We start from the raw sequence: 19,164 nt of genomic DNA on the forward strand, positions 1-19,164 counted from the left end.
CTGTTTGTGGGGAGAAAACATTCCAAGGCCCCAAGTCAGGATATTAATCCCATCTTGTTTTTAAGAGAATAAAAACTAAATCATTTGCCACAAGCAAGACAATTGAGACCAGGAGAAAGGACCTGACCCGAAATACCAGCCAAATTCCTCTGCAGTCAAACCCGGTCCCGTCGTTCAATCAGTTTAAGTCGAAAGGTGTGTTTGTGTTTCTGGACTGTCCCAGGGCTCCATCCCCTGGCCTCCTCCCCCAGTTTCCTGAGAGGTAGAAACACATGAACATTCTGTGCACACCGTTGTTGCTCTGCAGGGTCAGCTAGGACTGAGAACAAGCTTTGGGAATCAACTTCCGAGGAGAAGCTCAACCCCAACAGGAATGCAAGTTACATTTATGCTCTCTAAAATTGGGTATCTCTCGATTTATTTATCCTGCCATGAGTATTTATCTGGCATTATATTGCCGCAGTAACCCAGGGAGTTGCTTTGTACTTAGTCTGTTACCACCCTTGTTTTGCGGTAACTCTGTAAATAACTTGTGTCACTATTCTATGTCCCATTTCCAGATGGAAGATAAGACGTTATTTCTGCTTCAGTGCAAAATCTTAACAGCTGATGTAAGGAGGTGTTCAGATTCCTATCTAAATTACATGCCAGGCATTCTGCATTAACATTGTTAGGTGGGTTATTTATCTACAGCCTGAATATATTCCCAGGATATCAAATGATGACTTAGAAGCTATCTTCCGTGATGTGATGTGCATGCCTAGAGCAATATAAGAAAAATTTTGAAACCACCTCTGCTGAAGACCTTAGCTTTAAAAACAAAACAAAACAGATGCAACATTGTTCTATTTACCTTAATTAGCACAAATCCTAGCCATATTTGTTTATAACACTGTGTTAGTGACTGCATGAAGCAGTTAGGAAGCTGTCTACAAGGCCACTGGGTATGCAAGGAAAACTACACAGTCATTACTACCCAGTAGAGGGCAAACACATTATATTTTATTGCTAATTTGGAACAAATCCCCGTAATTTGGTGTTTAAAGATTGTGCATGGGTTATGAGCATAAAGTTGTTGAATAAATGTACCATGGTATGTTTTTAGCTTCTGTGGGTGTTTTAATTGAATAATAGTCTCCTTCATGTATAGCTTAATGAAATTCATTACATATTTGGGGATTCAAACAAGGTACACTCTTTGGAAAAGAAATTAAAAGAATCTGCTTATGCTAGCTAAAACTCCCATACATGGCTAGAATCTGGAGACTGGGGGAATTTAAAAAACTATATTCAGGTGGACAAATTTTTTTTTCAAATCATCTTCAGTCTCCCTTTGTTAGGAGTGAAGCTCTAAGCCTCCTCCACTCCACCCTGAGGTTTTCTTTTCTCCCCAAGTGGAAGGTAGTTTGGGCCAGTGTTGTGTTATTCCATTAGTTTATGTTTTAAGACTAAGAAGAGATATTTCTGTGTTATAAATTATTTATAAACACAAGAACAAAGGGAGGCTGTCAGGGCTGCTGCTACTTTGAGAAAATAAAAAAGAAGTGATGAATTTATGGAGAATCCAATTTGATAAAGAGGGAGGAGACGCAACGGCTAATTATTAACATCCATCTGCAGTCAGAGAACTGAAAGTAGAGAGTAAGATGGATACATTTACATCTGTCTGTCACCAAAAGAAATCTCACTAATGGTATTCCACACTGTCACCAAACTCTCCCCATCCAGCTAGAGAGTCTTGGCGATGTGTGATGATATTTTAATCAACAGCAGAGCAAGGGAGAGATGCAAAGAACTTCAGAAATGGACATTCAAAACCAACTTTACTTCCTCCTGCACACCCTCGCTTCTCAGAAACAGAACATTTTTTAAAGAGTAGTGTGGCCTTTATCTTTGTACCTCATTGATTTGTCAGCCAGCAGGTCTTGAAAACTTTTAAAATTAAGCAGCTGCAAGTCACACCCCCACTGATATCCAGCCCAGTGTAGAGGGAGAGGTAATAAAAAATGAACAGCAAAAAAAAAGGCTTATGGTGTGAGAAATACACATATATTTTATTTTAATTTGACTCTGAGTCCACCCCCGGTCTTCTGGACATGGCTTCCATCAGCAGCAGGGAGCTGAAAACGGCCTGCTTTTGAACACTCAGGATCCTGAGCAACGGCCTTCCTTTCCTGAAAGGAGCAAAGGGGAAGGATAAATACATTAAGAATTTGTCAAATAAAAAGAAAGGCTTCTTGCCTGTGTGCAGCTTGCTGATAGGGGAGTGGGGGGTGGAATGAGCCCTTCTTTCTGGAACATTAGTTTAAGTCTGCAGACCCTTGAAAAGGGTCACAATTTCAACTTTGCCCTTGTCATCTTATTTTCAGTAGCAAGGACATCTATACTTGGGAGGTTTCAAATCACCTTTGAAAAATTTAGGGCACTATTTTTATCTGTCACCCTTCTACATACAAGCCTTGGGCTGGTTCCCATATCTGCTATTCATAGATTTGGCCGTTTTCAGCCTGGATTTTTGATGTGTTGTCCATCATGTGATTTTTCCCAGTTGGTCTGAATTAGCCAGCCAGGGTCTGGGAAGAGGGATTTTTTCCAATTCTCTTACTTTGTCACATATTTTTAAATCAGGCAGGAGGAAAGAGTGGTGTGGCTCTTTTCAAAATTTTGGAGATGCTAATTTATTTATAGTCCTCTGCACTATGGACCTTCAGGGAAGTGAGGCTTTCTGACAAGATCACACAGCTGGGAGTCCAAGCCAGATTTGTTTTTTCGCTAAACATTATTGCATTTTTTATTGAAATTTTCCCAGTTAATGAAGCTGCTTTACAAATCTTCATGAACTCTAAAGAATTTTGGAAACATGCATTTAAGAAAATACATATGATGATACATTTCTAAGATTTCTATAAATGTTTCATTTAGTATTTAATGCTGGAAAAAATGACTGTCCATAAGAAGCTATTACTAATATCAGAGACAAAGACAAAAAAATAAAAAATAATCTGACCACAACTTCTGTTTTTTCCGCCAGGACACTACCACAAATACAGGACTGGTGGAAAGATTGACATGTATTTTGCAAATTTCTACAAAGTTGATTTTCATATTTTCAAGCATTGTATAATAATGTCTAAAATGGAGATATTTAAAAGGTATTTTCTCTCATGTTCAATTATTATTAAAGTCATTGGTTTTTACCGGGGAAGTTTAATGCTAGAAATAGGCCTGCAAATTTCTATAGAGTTCTCTACAATGGAAAGCTGGCCATGAATTTAATGAGGTCACGTGGTGAATTGGAATAAATGGGTCTGTTTTTAATAGCAATTCTGTTAGAAAGGTACAAAAAGGTCAGCCAATACATCAATCTAAATTAGGCTTTTGAGAACTGTTCATTTCTCATTTTTTCCCAAATACTTTTCAGTTATGATCTGGAATGTGTGTAGGGATGTATAGAAATTCCAGAAGGATTTAAATCAACATGGTTTACCAGATGTCAGAGTTGGACCAGGGAGCTGAAGGACCAGAGGTACAGGAAACAGTGGGGAAGGAAGGGACCTGCGCAGGGGCTCACGGCCTGGTGCAACGGCTCCAGGAGGGAGGCAGAGCCAGCATATGCCCCCTGCCTTTCAGAGGAACACAGTTCCTGTTCTCCACACCTGTGAAACTTCGACAAATGGGGAGAAAACCATTGAGATCTGGGGGAGTTGGGCAAGAAATGAAAGGAACAAAAGTAGATTAGAAGAAAACAATGAGGAGGGAGGAAGGATGACTTTGTGGGGTCAGTGCCCCAAAACATGGCAACTGAAATCGCTACCCCTCTGTCTGGAAAGCAAGTGTCTGGAGGCGCATCTCAGGGGCTCACATCCACTAACGTGCATGATTCAAATGCTGAAGCTCTGATAATGCCTTCATGGGCTCACAGAAAAGCAAGAGATGCTGTTGGAAAGGAAAGGGTGTTAGCAGGAGAAGCAGAAAACCTGCCTCTAGTGCCCCCCCTAGCTGACTACATGAGCAAACCACTTCCCATTTCTGGGCCTTTGTTTCTTCATCATCTCTGTAAAGAATTGGGATAACAGGCTTCTTGTAAAAGATCTTATTACTGGGGACTGCATTACATCATCAAAAAAACTCAAGAAAAATCACCTGCTTTAGCTCTTAAAATTATATGTTCCTACGACTAAGAATTCTCTAATCTCTCTCTCTCCCTGCCCCCCACCCCCACATACACATGTATACTTGAAAAATAAAATAAGCTGGACAAAACTCTTTTGGTATGAATTATACCATGTATTACAGAAAAATAAAAGATGAATCTTCCTTTTTTTTTCTATTTTCTCTTATCAGTGCACACAAGTTTTATAAAATAAAATCACATTCAAAGATTGACAATAGACAAATTTTCCACTGAGTTTCCTCCATCTAATTTTGAGAGACCCAATCAGTTTTTCAACCACGTAACTGTAGGTCTGCAGAAGGCAGTGGATTCCCAATATAGTAGACAGCACAGCAAATGCCTGAGGAAGGTACTTCAAGTCCTGGTGACAGGAATGGCATAAAGGGAAACACATCCTTGCAAAGGATAACTACAAATTTATGAAAATTAATATTAAGAAACTAATATAACTTTGTTCAGCCTTTTATCCAAAAACTTTATTCAAAATTACTAGTACTTCATTTTCACATTTGCTTCTCTCCCAGACCATACACTGAGTTTATCTGTTCCATGCCCCCAGCACCTGTTTCTTCGCTCACACCACTCCTGTGCCTCCCCTTGTTCGTTACTGAGTCTCCTCTTCCCACGTCCAGATTCTAGTCAGCCCTCAGACGCAGCGCCTGCATAGGGTGAACCTACCTCTAGTGCCTCCTAGAACAGTACTAGTTTGTATGAATATCAATGGTTCTCCCTTTTGCTTTCTAATTTGGACAATAAATTTTACAGTCACCATGCCCGATACCAACTTACTGCTTCTCCACCCCTAATACACCCTCCTTTGCTCTCCTTTGTGACAGCGGAACTGGACCCTGTAAACATTTTCCTTTGCCACGTGCCACAGTGTTTTGGCTTGTCAGTCAAGGGCATTGAAGGGACAAGACCGAAGTACCTCTCTTCCTGATTCTGGTTCTTTTCTTCTTGTCCCTACCACACAGTAGTCAGTGAGTAGCTTTCTGTCCAGTGGTACACAGGGACACCTTTCAGCAAATTATCCACACCCAAGCAGGTGCCTTCTCCATCAGTTTCGGTGGCAACCAAGACACTGTTTCCTGATCACCAGCACCTCAGCAAACTTCCTCACCATCCAGAAGGCAAAGAGAAGTTCACAAACTCAGTTTCTGCCTCTTCCAAAAGAAGTAATTAATTAAGGTAATAAGCAAACACCCACCTGCCACCACCCTGGGAAATTTGTACTGAAATTGACAAAGGTAAAGAAAATTTCTAAGACAAAATACTAAAGTAAGTCAATGTTAACAAAGCAGCACCCCTTGGATTCAGGAAATATAATGTAATTTTTTTTAAATTAAGTGCTTCTAATGATACAAAAACCTAGAATTAAAAATCAAAACTATCTGATACACTCAATAAGAAGAAGTTTCTTAGAGTGTGGAATTACAAATACACATGCTTGTTTAGCTTGTTGATTGTACATATTTTTAAACCACATTATGGCAATTTGCCTTAAGACAGGCTAGTTTTTAGCTTGAGAACTTGCACCTAGCATTTGATAAGAAAATGTTGATTGGAGAAGAGACATGCCAAGTAGCACTGAAATTTAGTAAGGTGGTCATCTCCCAGTGTTTAATCTCAAACTGTTTTTGTAAAGTCAAATTCTTACTGATAGAAGGATAAGAAGAAATGGAACCCTAATGGTTCTCTGGAAACATGGTCCCAACAGAGTATCTCAGCTCTTAGCCAGACTGTGGCAGGTTACATTACCTTTCCTCACAGTCCCCCAATCCTCACCTCGTTGCCATCAAGCTTCGACATAGGACTTGCCTGGGACAAACATAGGTAAGCAGGATAAACATGTCACTTGCAAGGCAAGCCCTTTGGAGTCAGGGTGTGATTGGTCATTCCCTCTCCCTGGGCCATGACACTGGCCCTGTACTCACAATGGCCTGCCTTCAGCCCGGGTCCCAAGGTGAAGACAAGGTGGAGCAGTCAACCAATGTGGACGTGCAAACAGTAAATCGCTGTGGTTATAACCTGTGAAAATTTCACACTGTTACCATAGCATAACCTAATTCATTCTAATTTCAGACAGCAGTGGATAACTGGAATTGAGAAGAAAGACTCAAGGAAATGGGTAAAGAGCCTGAGCAGCGGGGAGAGTGAGTGGTGCCCAGGGAGATCACAGGCGCTTCGCCAAGCACGTCTTCACAACACCGGTCCAGGCTCCCTGTTCTCAATGATTTCATCCTGGCTTCCAAATTGCTAATTTTATTATATATTTGGGAACCCTCTATACCTCTCTCACTCTCATTAAAGCACAAATATTTTAGAGCCCATATATGTATATATATATATATATATATGTTATATATATATATATATAACAAAATATGTAAGGGATATAGATGAGCAATAACAAGAGAACTAAGGCAATCAAGTATAAAATCCAATAGAAAATGTAAAAATGTGATGATATGTCCCTACCCAGAGATACCAACCCACGGAGGCAAAGTAAGATAGGTATTATATTTTTCCACAAAATGTGTAGAGTTGTGTTAATAGAAGTTTATAACTGAGTATAATAATGATGACAGATGGATTATACAGGACAAATTAAAAGTATGTCTCCCTTATCTCTAAAGTGGCAAAACTATTCATCTATTTAGTATATGTAAAATACTAGTATAAATATGTAGAAGGATACACAAAGCCCTGTATTATTTTTCACAATAGGGTACTTAGTGCTTAAACTTATTGAGTATTTATCTTCTGTAGTTTGCCAATTGCTTTTTTTAAAAAATCATAAAACAAAACAAATAAATTCACTTAACACCAAAACTATGTTGAATACAATTCATTTTGTGAACATTCCTATGGCACCACAATCTTGCAGTACCTCATGATAGTCATGTATTACAACCCTGCTAACCAAGGGAAGATGTGGAAATTATACCCTTTGAGAGCATAGGGAGCACGGAATACCCAGATACGAGTCCTCACTCTCACTTATTAAAAGGGGTTCCATACACTGTTTTCCCAGAATGGCCCCAGTTTGTGCCATTGAACTGACATACTTATTAATGCTACTCTCTTTCAACCTCAAAACTATCCCCATTGAATAACAAATGATACAGTCACCCTACTTATGTCTGACCTTGAAGATTCATTCACGAGTTTGGAATCCTGGTTTCTTCAATTGCAGAATTAAGGATCAAATTGAGAGAGTATGCACAAAAGGGATTGCAAGCTCTGAAGCACTATGTACATGCAAGGTATGATCATCATTATTGAAAATGTTTTGTCAATAGAGTATCACATAATAATATAAGCTGTCAACAAATATTCATTGGGTTACTAGTATAAGCCAGGGATTGGACTTGTCACTGGGGTAGAGATGGGCGGAGGGGGAAGGTCCTTACTTGCCCATGGATTTTACACTAGTGTGTCTGTGAAATTAACCCTGCAGGAAAGATCCAAATGAACAAGAGTGTACTTATTGTTTCCATTCAACTGGGGAGATGATGAACACATAGAAAGGTGGGGTTCGCAGATTGCCCTGCAACTCAGTCCATTTTGGACAGAAGCTAAGATGTAAGAATCTTGGTTCACATTTGTGCTATGGCCAGTTCATTATTTTGTTTTTAAAAGATTAATGGAAATTCTTGTAGCATCCTTGATCTTACCTCAAGAGATCTCCTAGTTCATCCTGGCCTCTAGGCAGGATTGCCCTCAAAGGCAAAACAAAAATAAGGCTAATCCTTGCAATTGTGAACAAAGTTGGTCAGTCATGTTTATACTGGCTCCACAAACCAGTCTTTGGGACGTTATTTTCAAGCTTAATGGCCTCATCTTCAAAACATGAGTTGTCATAGCCTTAAAGACCTCAGAACAGTCTAACTTTCTCAGTTGAGAAACGAAGGATTTCTAAGGGAAATAAATAAAAAGAAGGAATACTTCTATAGTCAAATATCCAAATGAATCATAATTAAGCAATGTTTTGGCAACGGATCTATAAAGGTAAGGTTTCAGGCTGAAGATAAACATTAGTTTTTTTTCTGCTACATTCTGTGACTATCAAGAAAGAAGCTCCTTTTGACACTATTACTGCACTATAAATACGAAGATTATGAATCACTAGTATACATGCATCTAAATAAGTGTTTGTTATAAATTTCAAAGAACTAAAGCCAGAGACTAGCACCATTTTCCACATCTCTTCCAGGTCCCAAAATCATATCTGGGAGTCGGAAAACATCCCTGACAAATCTGAGCCCAATGCCTGTTCTGATGCAGCTGTGACAGCCATTCAGAGAGCTCCAAGCTCCCTCTTTTGGTCTGCAGGAAGAATTGCAGTCCCTTCTATTGTCAAGAGAGCCCTTTGGAAAAGAGTATGTGTACAACAAAGCCCTTTGCTTATGAGAAAACCGCAATGATTACTAGACAAGTGGAAGTTGCCTCTGGTCAAAGCACTTCTGCTTTCAGAAAGCCTCTTTAAATGAGTTTCAACATACATCCCTCTCAACCCTGGTCGGCAGGCTTAGCCCACTCTGAACCCTTAGTGAAAGACTGGATTTTTACAGCAATTCATCAGGGAGCACCTGATTGTCTCTTATAAACTGCCTCTGAGTATTGCTTATGGCAAACAGTTATGTGTCCTCTTCCCCTCTCCTCATTTGGAATTTATATTATTCTGTCTTATACTGTGGATGGCTATTGACAAAACAGCTTGTCAGCTCCAAGGGGGCATGGACTATGTTTGTCTCTTGCCCCAAGAACTCAGCACAAATCCTGGTGTGCAGCTGGGGCTCTGTAGAAATTGAAAGGATCATGGGATGTGGAAGAACTCACTTGGAGAAAATCTTTAGTAGTATTATTGTGGAGTGGGTTTTCTTCCTTCCATCTCTTTCCATCCAGTTCCCTGGTAAACTTTTCAGTAGCTTTCCTTTTAGGACTCCCGGTTCACAGGTCCTCAAGGACCCCAGTAAGTGCTTGAGCTCAGCAATGAGGATCCAAGGGCATTAGGTAGCATAATTGTTTCAAAGGCAAGAGGAAGCACTCAAAGTTTTATGTTCACCTTACCAGGCTTCTGCCTTTTAAAAATCTACAGAAAATGTAGTGTAAGTTAACTGGAACCCTCAGTTTTCTACCTTAGCAAAAAGCTATAGAGTTAGTTTATACTCAGGTGAAAAATGTTCAAAACCTACCACTAAGTCAACATCAAATTTTACAATATGTGGGTGTGGGAAACGTCACCTTTTACAACAGATCTCCTTAAGCAACCTTCAAATATCTTGAACAATATACTAAACTAAATATTTTCTCAAGTAACCTGCACATCAAATTCACAACTCTGATTGGTGCTTCTGCTGAGTAAGGTGGATGGTTGTTGGAGGTGTTTGCTTGTAAATTACAGTAAATTTTTTAATGTAATGTATACCTCAGATATGATTAAGTGTGACTTTCTGAAATTCCAAAGGACAGAGTTGGCTGCACATGCCATCTATAGCCTAAATCACACAGCACCCTACAAGTCCATAATGACTACATATATGACCAAATTAAGTTTCATCAGCACTATCTCAGAAATTTGAAGATGCATCAGGCATCCTTCAATCAGACAGAGCCATTCCATGTCATGAATCAATGATGACTCTGAACCCTTATTGGTGGGCTGAGCACCATGGCAGTTCCTTGACTAGAAAGGGAACAGATGGTGCTGAGGACCACGGTCCCCAACTGGAGCAACTATCAGCCCACTTAACTGAGTGGCTGACTGGAGTGGTGAGTGTTTACAGACAGCATTTGAAAGAGGCCCAACTAGAGACACCCCAATTTAAATGAACAGAATAAAACCTCTTGAAGCAAAATAGTAACAAATGGTGCACGCAAGCCTACTCAATATCTGTATAGAAAAAATATATTTAAAAATAATAAATTTTTTGAATGATATTTGTTGGAAGGGGCAAGTAGAAAATACAAATCACCTCTGCCTTTCCCTAGTCCAAGCAGACTTTATAAGGTAACTAAAGTAGGAATGCTGCTTTCAGTAAAAGGCTGTGGCAACGGGATCAGAAGGAAAGTGTCCATGGACAAAAAGATAGATAGGGTAATGTATAAACAGGACAAATACCTTTACCAGAAATGAAAAATTTTTTGAAAAGTAAGTTATAAAATCTAAAATTTTGTCTCTTTTTCTATGCTAATATTTGAAGAACCAATGACTAAATCGCAATACAACATAGTAACGCAGTCTAATGGAATGAAAGTAATTAATTACTGGAGGTTTTAAATTTATTTTTTAAAACCCCAAATAGATAAGAAGCAGAGAGATTTGTAAATAGGTAATACTAGTCTTTAAGGCAATGGTAAACTTTAGTTTTAAGTCTTAGCTCTAAAGTATATCATTAATAAAATTGACTATTCACTGCACAGTAGATAAAACTTTGATATCTATTATGTCCATGCATGTGTATATAAATATGGACCTGTGTGTATAAGTGTACTTGAATATATATACATGCCATACATAACCACGAAACATAGTTGCTTGGGGAAATATTTAAATTAAGAAACAAACCAATAACTCTCCTTTGCAGAAACTATTTGTTAGCATTTCCCCTAAACACATACTAAACAAAGAAAATATGACATATTTATTAACATTTTCTCTCTGGGCTGAAACATTCTGTATTTGATCATCACGCATAACCATTTAGTTCAGCAGAAAACAAAGGGGTTTTTTTTTTTGAAAAGCATGCTCAGTCCTTTACTCTTGCTATATTGTCAACAATTTAAGGATGTCCCTTGCTGCTGAATCATCCACTGCCTCATGAAACTAGGAGGGGCAAAGGAAGAAGTCTGACCTTATGGTGATGGTATCTCTCTATCTGTCTATTAAATTATCTGTTATTCTAAGCTCAATTCAAAAACCTATCTGGTCTAGGGTCCATAACTTCTTTTGTGCCAGGGAATCAACTGGCAGTCTGGTGAGACCTGTGGGTCCTTTCTGAGAATAATATTTTTAAGTGCATAGAATACAATGCAGAAAAAGAACAAAAATTACACGTGTATTTAAGTACATTAAAATTTTTTAAATTGAAAATTATGAAAAATAGTATATGTGCTTTTTTAATTAATTGAACATATGATCTAGTGATGGATTTAATAGCCACCATAATTAGAATGTAGTGATGAGCATAAATGACATTTTGAGTGACCTGCAATAACTATATGATGCTATTATAATTATTTGCGATATCTCAACAAACAAGTGCTGGTGAGGCTGTGAAGAAAAGAGAACCTTCGTGCACTGCTGGTGAGACTGCAGATTGGTGCTGCCACTGTGGGAAACAGTTTGGAGATTTAGAATTAAAAATGGAACTGCCTTATAACTCAAAGATTCATTTCTGGGTATTTATCCAAAGAAACCCAAAACACTAATTTGAAAGAATATATGCACCTCTATGTTCATTACAGTGTTATTTACAATAGCTAACCTTGGAAGCAACCCAAGTGCCCATCAATCGATGAGTGCATAAAAAAGCTTCAGAACATATATACAGTGGAATATTAGTCATAAAAAAAGAATGGCATCCTAACATGTGCAGCAGCTTAAATAGACCTAGGGGGTGTTATGCTAAGTGAAATAGTCAGACAGAAAAAGACAAATACCATATGATATCACTGTATGTGGAGCCTAAGGAACAAAATAAATGATCAAACAAAATAGAAACAGACTTGTAGATGCAGAGAACAGACTGATGGCTGCCACAGCAGAGGGATATTGAGGGGCTGGGTGAAAAAGGTGAAGGGATTAAGAATTACAAAGTGGTAGTTACAAAATAGTCATGGGGATGTACAGTGTCATATATGAAATATAGTCAATAATATTGTAATAACTATATATGGTACCAGGTGAGTACTTGAAATATCGGTGGAGACCTCTTTGTAATGTATATTACTACCTAACCACTATGCTGTACACCTGAAACTAATACAAAATAATACTGAATGTAAACTATAACTGAGAATAAAAATTTAAAAAATACATCTGTCAGACAACAATGTGGTGGTTACAGAGGGAAAGGGAGTGGAGGGAGTTGTACAGGGCAAAGCGGGTCAAATTCATGGTGACGAAAGATTTGACTTCAAGTGGCAAACACACAGGATGCACTATGCAGATGGGGTGCCACAGAATTGTACACTCAAAAATGATGTAATTTTGTTAAGCAGTGTCACCCAATAAATTTTAAAAATAATAACATATATATGATATCTACTGATGACAAATTTATAAATATTGTTAAAGCTAATAGGGTTCATTGCCTACATTCATAGCTGAGTAAATTTCAGTGAGAAGTTAGTGAGGAGAAACATGAAAGTTTTCCCATCTGTGCTCATGGACTCCCGTGTCTTAAAAAACCCACTGAAGGCTAACAGTAATACACACAGGTCTTCAGTGGTCTGATTTTCGTAAAGCAATAGTAATGCGTATTACTTGTTTAGGAATAAAATGTGTGTCTATATTCCTGTCTGTGTGACTGATACAACTTACAGAAACCTTTACAATGCTGAACTTACACAGAAAAAGAAAATAATGCTTATTATTATACCTTTTGAGATTATTAATGAAATTGTCAAGGCCAATTAGTAAAGTATTGAATTGTTTCTAGACATCATAACACAGGGGGAGAATATTAGAGAATTAAAAGACAAAGAGGTCAAAGAAAAGGGGATTGAACATATCTGCATATTTTAATAGAATAGTGAAATCTTAAATTCAGTGGTGATTAATAAGTGATCAAGAGACTTCATGCACAAAGATGCTCACTAACTATGGTTTACAAGTGTTCTATTGCTGCAGATCTGGGGTTGAATAGCACTGCTATAGACCTAGATGTGGATGGAGCTTGAAGAAGCTGAGTGAGAAAAACATCAGCTGTAGTAGAAGGAAAGCACTGCCCACAGGGCTTGGCTTGAGAAGAGAATGGAGAGAGTGAGGCAGGGTCAGTCAGCATGGTCATGGTGAGGAGTAGAGTTAAGGGTGAGAAGAAGCAAGTTCCAAAAGGCTGAAACCACATTGAGGTTTTCCATTTCCTGGAAATCAAAGTCTACTCCACTCTGGGGGGAATTTGAGACTTTCCAATGTATCCCCGATCTCCAGCTAAATGAGCCACTATTTCCTAAACTTCAGCACACCATAGCTTCTTTGATGTTCTTTTCTTCATCTTTACTTATAAATACCTTGCTTCTTCTTCAAGATGAATTTCAAATGTCAATTCTTTGAAACGTTTTCTAATAAACACCCAGTAATTAGAATTCATCTCTGCTCTATTTTGGCCTTCCATCATGCCACCATACCACAGCAGGCCCTTCACTGGGTTGGCTGTGTAAAGGGCTGATTAAAATGACTAGATTTGTATGGCAAAACCATAAGTTCCTCATGTTTGATGCTCTCTGTCACATTTAATATTGTGCCTAGGGTCGAATAGGTACTAAATAAATGTTTATATATCATCAGCAACATCTCATCAGTATAAACCAAATCCAGTGACTGTCTACCATCATGGAGCCATGTTGCTATAGCCAGCACAAATGTCCAGGATGAAGATGTTAAATATCTCCAGAAACCACCTCACCAGCTGTTTATTTCTCCTTTGCTTTCTTTCAATAATAAAAAAATTAACTTCCAGAACTCTTTTCCTTATTACCCAACATGACAGAGCCTAAAAAAAACACAGATTTCCTAATACCCAATCCATTCATCTTTCAGCTTCACTCTAAATCATATTAAGAAGAGAAGACAGTAGGCACCCTGGATTGAAAGGCCATAATTCTCACCTTCTTACCATATTACATTTAGATATTAGGGAGTTTAAGTTGCACTTTTCTTTGTAACTACAAATTAAAATTAACTAGAAAATTTAACAAGATGACAAATGATATGTCACAGGAAAAATGGGGACAGTCTTGAATTTGAAGGTAAAAGATATCAGTAAATAAGCTATAAAGAGTTGAAAAACACAGAAGAAGCAGTGTAGGGGTAGGAGATGGGGAGAGATGAGTAGAGAGGGTAGGAAAGGCTGACATGCCTCCCTGATGTCTCCTACAGTCACTTCTGTTCTTCTAGTTCCTCAGACCAAAAGCCCTGGATCATCCCTAACTCCCTTTTCCTCGCCTCCTCGTTTAGTAGTCCATCCGCAAGCCCTGTGGGCTGTACCTTCAATGTGCATCCAGAATTAAGCCATGTCTTGCCACCCCCACTATCATCTCTTCCTTAGATTATTGCCATATTGACCTAAATGGTCTCCACTTCTACCTTTTCAGTCTATTCTCAGCCTTGAAGTTGGGGGGCAGGGGGCAGGTCAACTGTGAGGTCACATCCCTTCTCTGCTTAAAGCTCTCCAGTGGCTCCCCATCAGCCTCAAGATGAGTCCATTTTCTTACTGGGGTCTACAAGCCCTAATTATTGCCCCTTCAGTCCCCATTAACTTCACACCCCACTGTCATACTCACTCACTCATTTTCAGCCACACTTGCCTCCTCTGTAGCCTCTTTAAGCCAGGCCCCACCACTGCTTCCAGGTCTTTGAACTTGCCCTTCCAAGACAAGAAGGAGCCTGGCTGATTCCACAGGCTAGTTCAAAAACCAAGTCCTCAATAATACCTTCCCTGGACACCTACCTATGTTGAGTTCCCTTTCCCCTGTTGATTTATATGCCCTGATGGTACCTTCTTTATTCCCCTTAGGTCTTAGCATTGCATATTTTACTTACTTATCTTATTTGTAATCTGATGTTCAAATTAAATGTTAACTCAATGAAGGATTTTTATCTTATCTTTTTTTGATCATTGAAATATTCCTAGAATGCTGACTGATATCTAGTAGGTATTAAATAAGTGTTTGTTGAATAAATACACAATTATACTGTGCTCTTAGCATAGTAAGCCCTGCAGCTATGCAAAGGAAAACTTTACCCACACTCTAAAATCATTTAACACTAAACAAATACTCTGAAAGGTAATTCAGATTTTTTCTTCCAGAGACAAATTAGACAATTTTCTACTGACCTAAGAACTCCCTACTCAATCACTGTGATTTATTAAGCATTCCAAATTCTCAGACTGCAGATAAGGGGAGGGGTGTATGCCTGTGTGTGTAAGGCAATGGGACAAAAGAGCCATGTGTTTTGGAGAGAAACTAATGTCCTTCAGACCTAAAGATTGGTAAAGACATGATTGGTGGGGACCAAATTAGTCTGTTACTAAGAAAGCAGAATAAAGAGTTTTGCAAAAACTGAAATATGAAATAAAGAAATCTCCAGAAAGAACGGAAGGTACCATGTGGAACTCAGAAGTTTTCCTGAGTCTTTAGAATTCTGGGTATAATTCTCTTTCTAAAAATCAGTTTCGCAGTGAATAATATTCATTTCAGAAATTCTTCATAAATTTCAGGTATTTTTAAAATCCAAATTTAGTGGGAGTATATTTTTTAAACCCTCATCTGAGGATATGCTTATTGATTTCAGAGAGAGAGAAAGACAAATTCAATGAGAGAAACACCAATCAGTTGCCTCCTATACTCCCTGACCAAAGATTGAACCCACAACCTAAGTATGTGCCCTGACCAGGAATCAAACCCATAACCTTTTGGTGTCAGTGACAATGTTCCAACCAACTGAGTCACCCATCCAGGGTATGAGAGTGTGTTAATCAATAATGATACCTAGAACCTATATACATATATATATATATATATATATATAAAATATTATTAACATAAATTCAATATTATAATATTGAACAGAACCTCACAATTTACAGGGTTTTCAATATATATTTTTAAGTATACAGAGTATATTATTATAGTTAATCTTCCCCTAATCTCTACTACCCAACTTTACTCTGCATTTTACCTGATCATAAATTTTATCTATTTTATCTATTTTTATTAAATCATATATGGCACAAGAGAAAAAAAGCAAGCTAGTTAAATATAGTGGGTGTGTGTGCACTAAGTTTTATTATCCATATTTTTCATGTAAAGAAACTGAAACTTTGAGAGTTTAATAAATACGTGCAAGGCCACACATCTCACTAAATTGTAAAGCTGAGATGCGTACAGAGATGATCTGGCACATGCCCTGTCTACCAAACCACATTTTTTTCTGTGATATATAATCCAAGCTAGTATAATGCTTGGTCCAAAATGTTAATCCAGCATAAAATGTCACTTGTGTTGTGCTTATTTGTCCAAGGCTGTCCCTCAAGCTGCAGCATGACCTCTTCAAGTTTTCACATGTACACGGGAGATGCCCAGTCAGATTGGCTTCTCTGCATTTAGCCCTGGGAAGAGCCTGTGCCTGGGCAGCAGTGTTCATCTTGGCTGATGGCACAGCCATACAAGTGCACACACTCAGAACTCAGTCTCTCTGCCTAGTGTTCTTCCCAGTCTCTAGCACTCACTCAAGTTCATGAGCAAGCACACCAGGCTAGTGTCCAAAGGAATTTGTTGGACATGAATTTAGGAATTGCAGCTACCCACCTTATCCTAGTGCAGTGCCTGGAATATATTGGATGTTAAGTAAGAATAGCTAAGTTACTCAAAATGATTAAAATATTTAAAATAAAGGATCCATGGATTAGAACATGGACATTTACATTATACCAATATTTTTGATATTCTAGTCATAATAACAGTCATTAGCAAGATTTCATTTATAATGACATCATAAAACACTTTAAAATCCACACAGATCAGGATGTTTCCCAGCATAACCATTCAGGCCAAATGAAGGAGCTCCAGTAAAACCTCTCAGAAGGCTCAGCATGCAACGCTTGTAGAGCTTGGAGGATAGAAACTGGAAACTGATTCTAGTCTAGAAAGAGAGCAGAAACTGTGACCTTTTGTAGCTAAAAAGAGAGGCTTTTGGCAGGACCAACCTGCACTTCCAGAGTTGATGATACTAAAGAGCCAAATGCCTCCTTTGAGCCAGAACGGATGCCAAGGGAAGTAGTGGAACTTGAGTTACTATCAGTGGACCATGCCCAAGAGGTCACCCTCCAGGGTTAGGTGACTCCAATGGAAAGAACTGGGACCAGAGTGAGCCAGAGAGTACATCTCCACTGCCAGGGAGCAATTAGAGTCTCTAGGGAATCAAAGAAATCTTCCACCTGACACTTGGAGGGCCACAGAGTCATGTGACCACTGTACTAATTAAGAACTTTTACTTCTCCTTCCCCACTTCTCCCTCACCTCATCCCGAACTTACGTGAGACAAAGTGGAATATGCAAGGCAAAGATAGATCACATATCCTCTTTCCCCACTGCAGCTTTCTGAGCCTGAGTCAGGCTGGGATTTATGGAGTGTGAGGTTGGGGAGAAGATCTTTAAACTAAGTATGATAGGTTGAATATTTGACATTCCAGATACTGGGCTCCCTAGTTGAGTACTCTTTGTGTGCATTGTGCTTCTTACTCATGGCAAATTCCTCTTTCCATATATGCCTATTATACAGCATATACACAGACCACACGGTGCAGGGCTTAGGAGCTCTGGCTAAGGAGGCAGGCAGATGTGACCTTAGTTAACCTCTATAGGCCTCAGTTTGCTCACATGCAGAAAGAGAATGACAAGAGCACTACTTGATCAGGGTGTTCTGAAAAGTGTGGCAGTCCATGGGAAACAGTAGAAGACTCATGCAATTTTATCAAAATTTACTGAGTATATACTGCATTCATTTCCTCAGACTGCAGGAACAAAGCACCATGACTAGGTGGCCTAGAGCCACAGAAATTTATTGTTTCACTGTAGAGAATTTTTTTAAGCCAAGATTGAGAACCACTGCTCTAGTCTAGATGAATATTAACCCCAACAGGTATGGATTACTGAGAGCAACCTGTCTCTCAATATTCTGAGAATCTTCAACCTGACCTGGCTCTGCCCAGTGTAATCATTTGTACCCACCATGAATATAAACTAGAATATGCACATTATATTAATTTCACCTGTATAAAGACAATCAAGTGATTTCATCAGAAGGAAGAGTTAAGCTCTTGCTGCCTTGGAAAATGCCCAATAATGTGTCCTGCAAAAAGGCTGAAATGTCAAATGACATTGCTTCCAACAAAACTGAATCAGTGTGACCTCAAATGCTAATATATGCAGATCTCTCCTCTGCCCTTTGCATGTCAAATGTCCACCACAGTCATAAAATCTGCACTGCCCTATCTTCCCAGGACTTCTGACCCTGCAATAACAAATTATTATCTTTTTAAAAAAAAAAGAAATTCTCTACTAGAGGAAATGGATAGTCTAAGGAAAAGGAAGACTTCATGAAGACACAGCTATACCGAGAAGCATGCCATTGATGCCCCATTGATACCTGGTGGTGGTGCCATGCTTTACAATTCACAAAACTGTTTGTATCTGCCATTTAACCTTCACAACAGCTGTTTAGTGGTAATTATTCATATCTCTATTTTATAAATTACGAAATAGAGATTTTGGGAGGTGAAGCCAACTTATCCAATGTTAATGGCACAGACAAAACCCAAACTCAGGTCTTATTCAGGAACTTGGAGCCTTTTCCTCTTCCTTTCCCAGGGTGTGGGGTACTAGCTACAATGAAAACCTCCTTCCCAAACCAAATGAATGCAAAGTCTGTTTTTAAATCTTATCAATCAATTATTATACTACTCATATGTCAGAAAGGATGAATTTATTCATGAAAATAGTGTTTTTCACAAATGTCCAGATTACTGGACACTTTCTATAGTTTTGTCATCAACAGTTTAAAGCCAACAATTCCACAGTGCAGCCACTTTGGGGCAGATTCTTTAAATGCTAGACGGCATTTTTTAAAAACTTTTTCTTGGTATTGTCTCTAATATAAGTCAAGTAGACTGAAAACAGAAAAATCGAACCAAACAGATATGAATGCAATCACCACTAGGAGACAGTTCTGTGTCAAATGAAGAGGCGCATGGCTAAATTAA

Source organism: Phyllostomus hastatus, unplaced genomic scaffold (assembly GCF_019186645.2).
Source record: "Phyllostomus hastatus isolate PE091 unplaced genomic scaffold, TTU_PhHast_1.1 phas_scaffold_501, whole genome shotgun sequence".
NCBI lineage: Eukaryota > Metazoa > Chordata > Mammalia > Chiroptera > Phyllostomidae > Phyllostomus > Phyllostomus hastatus.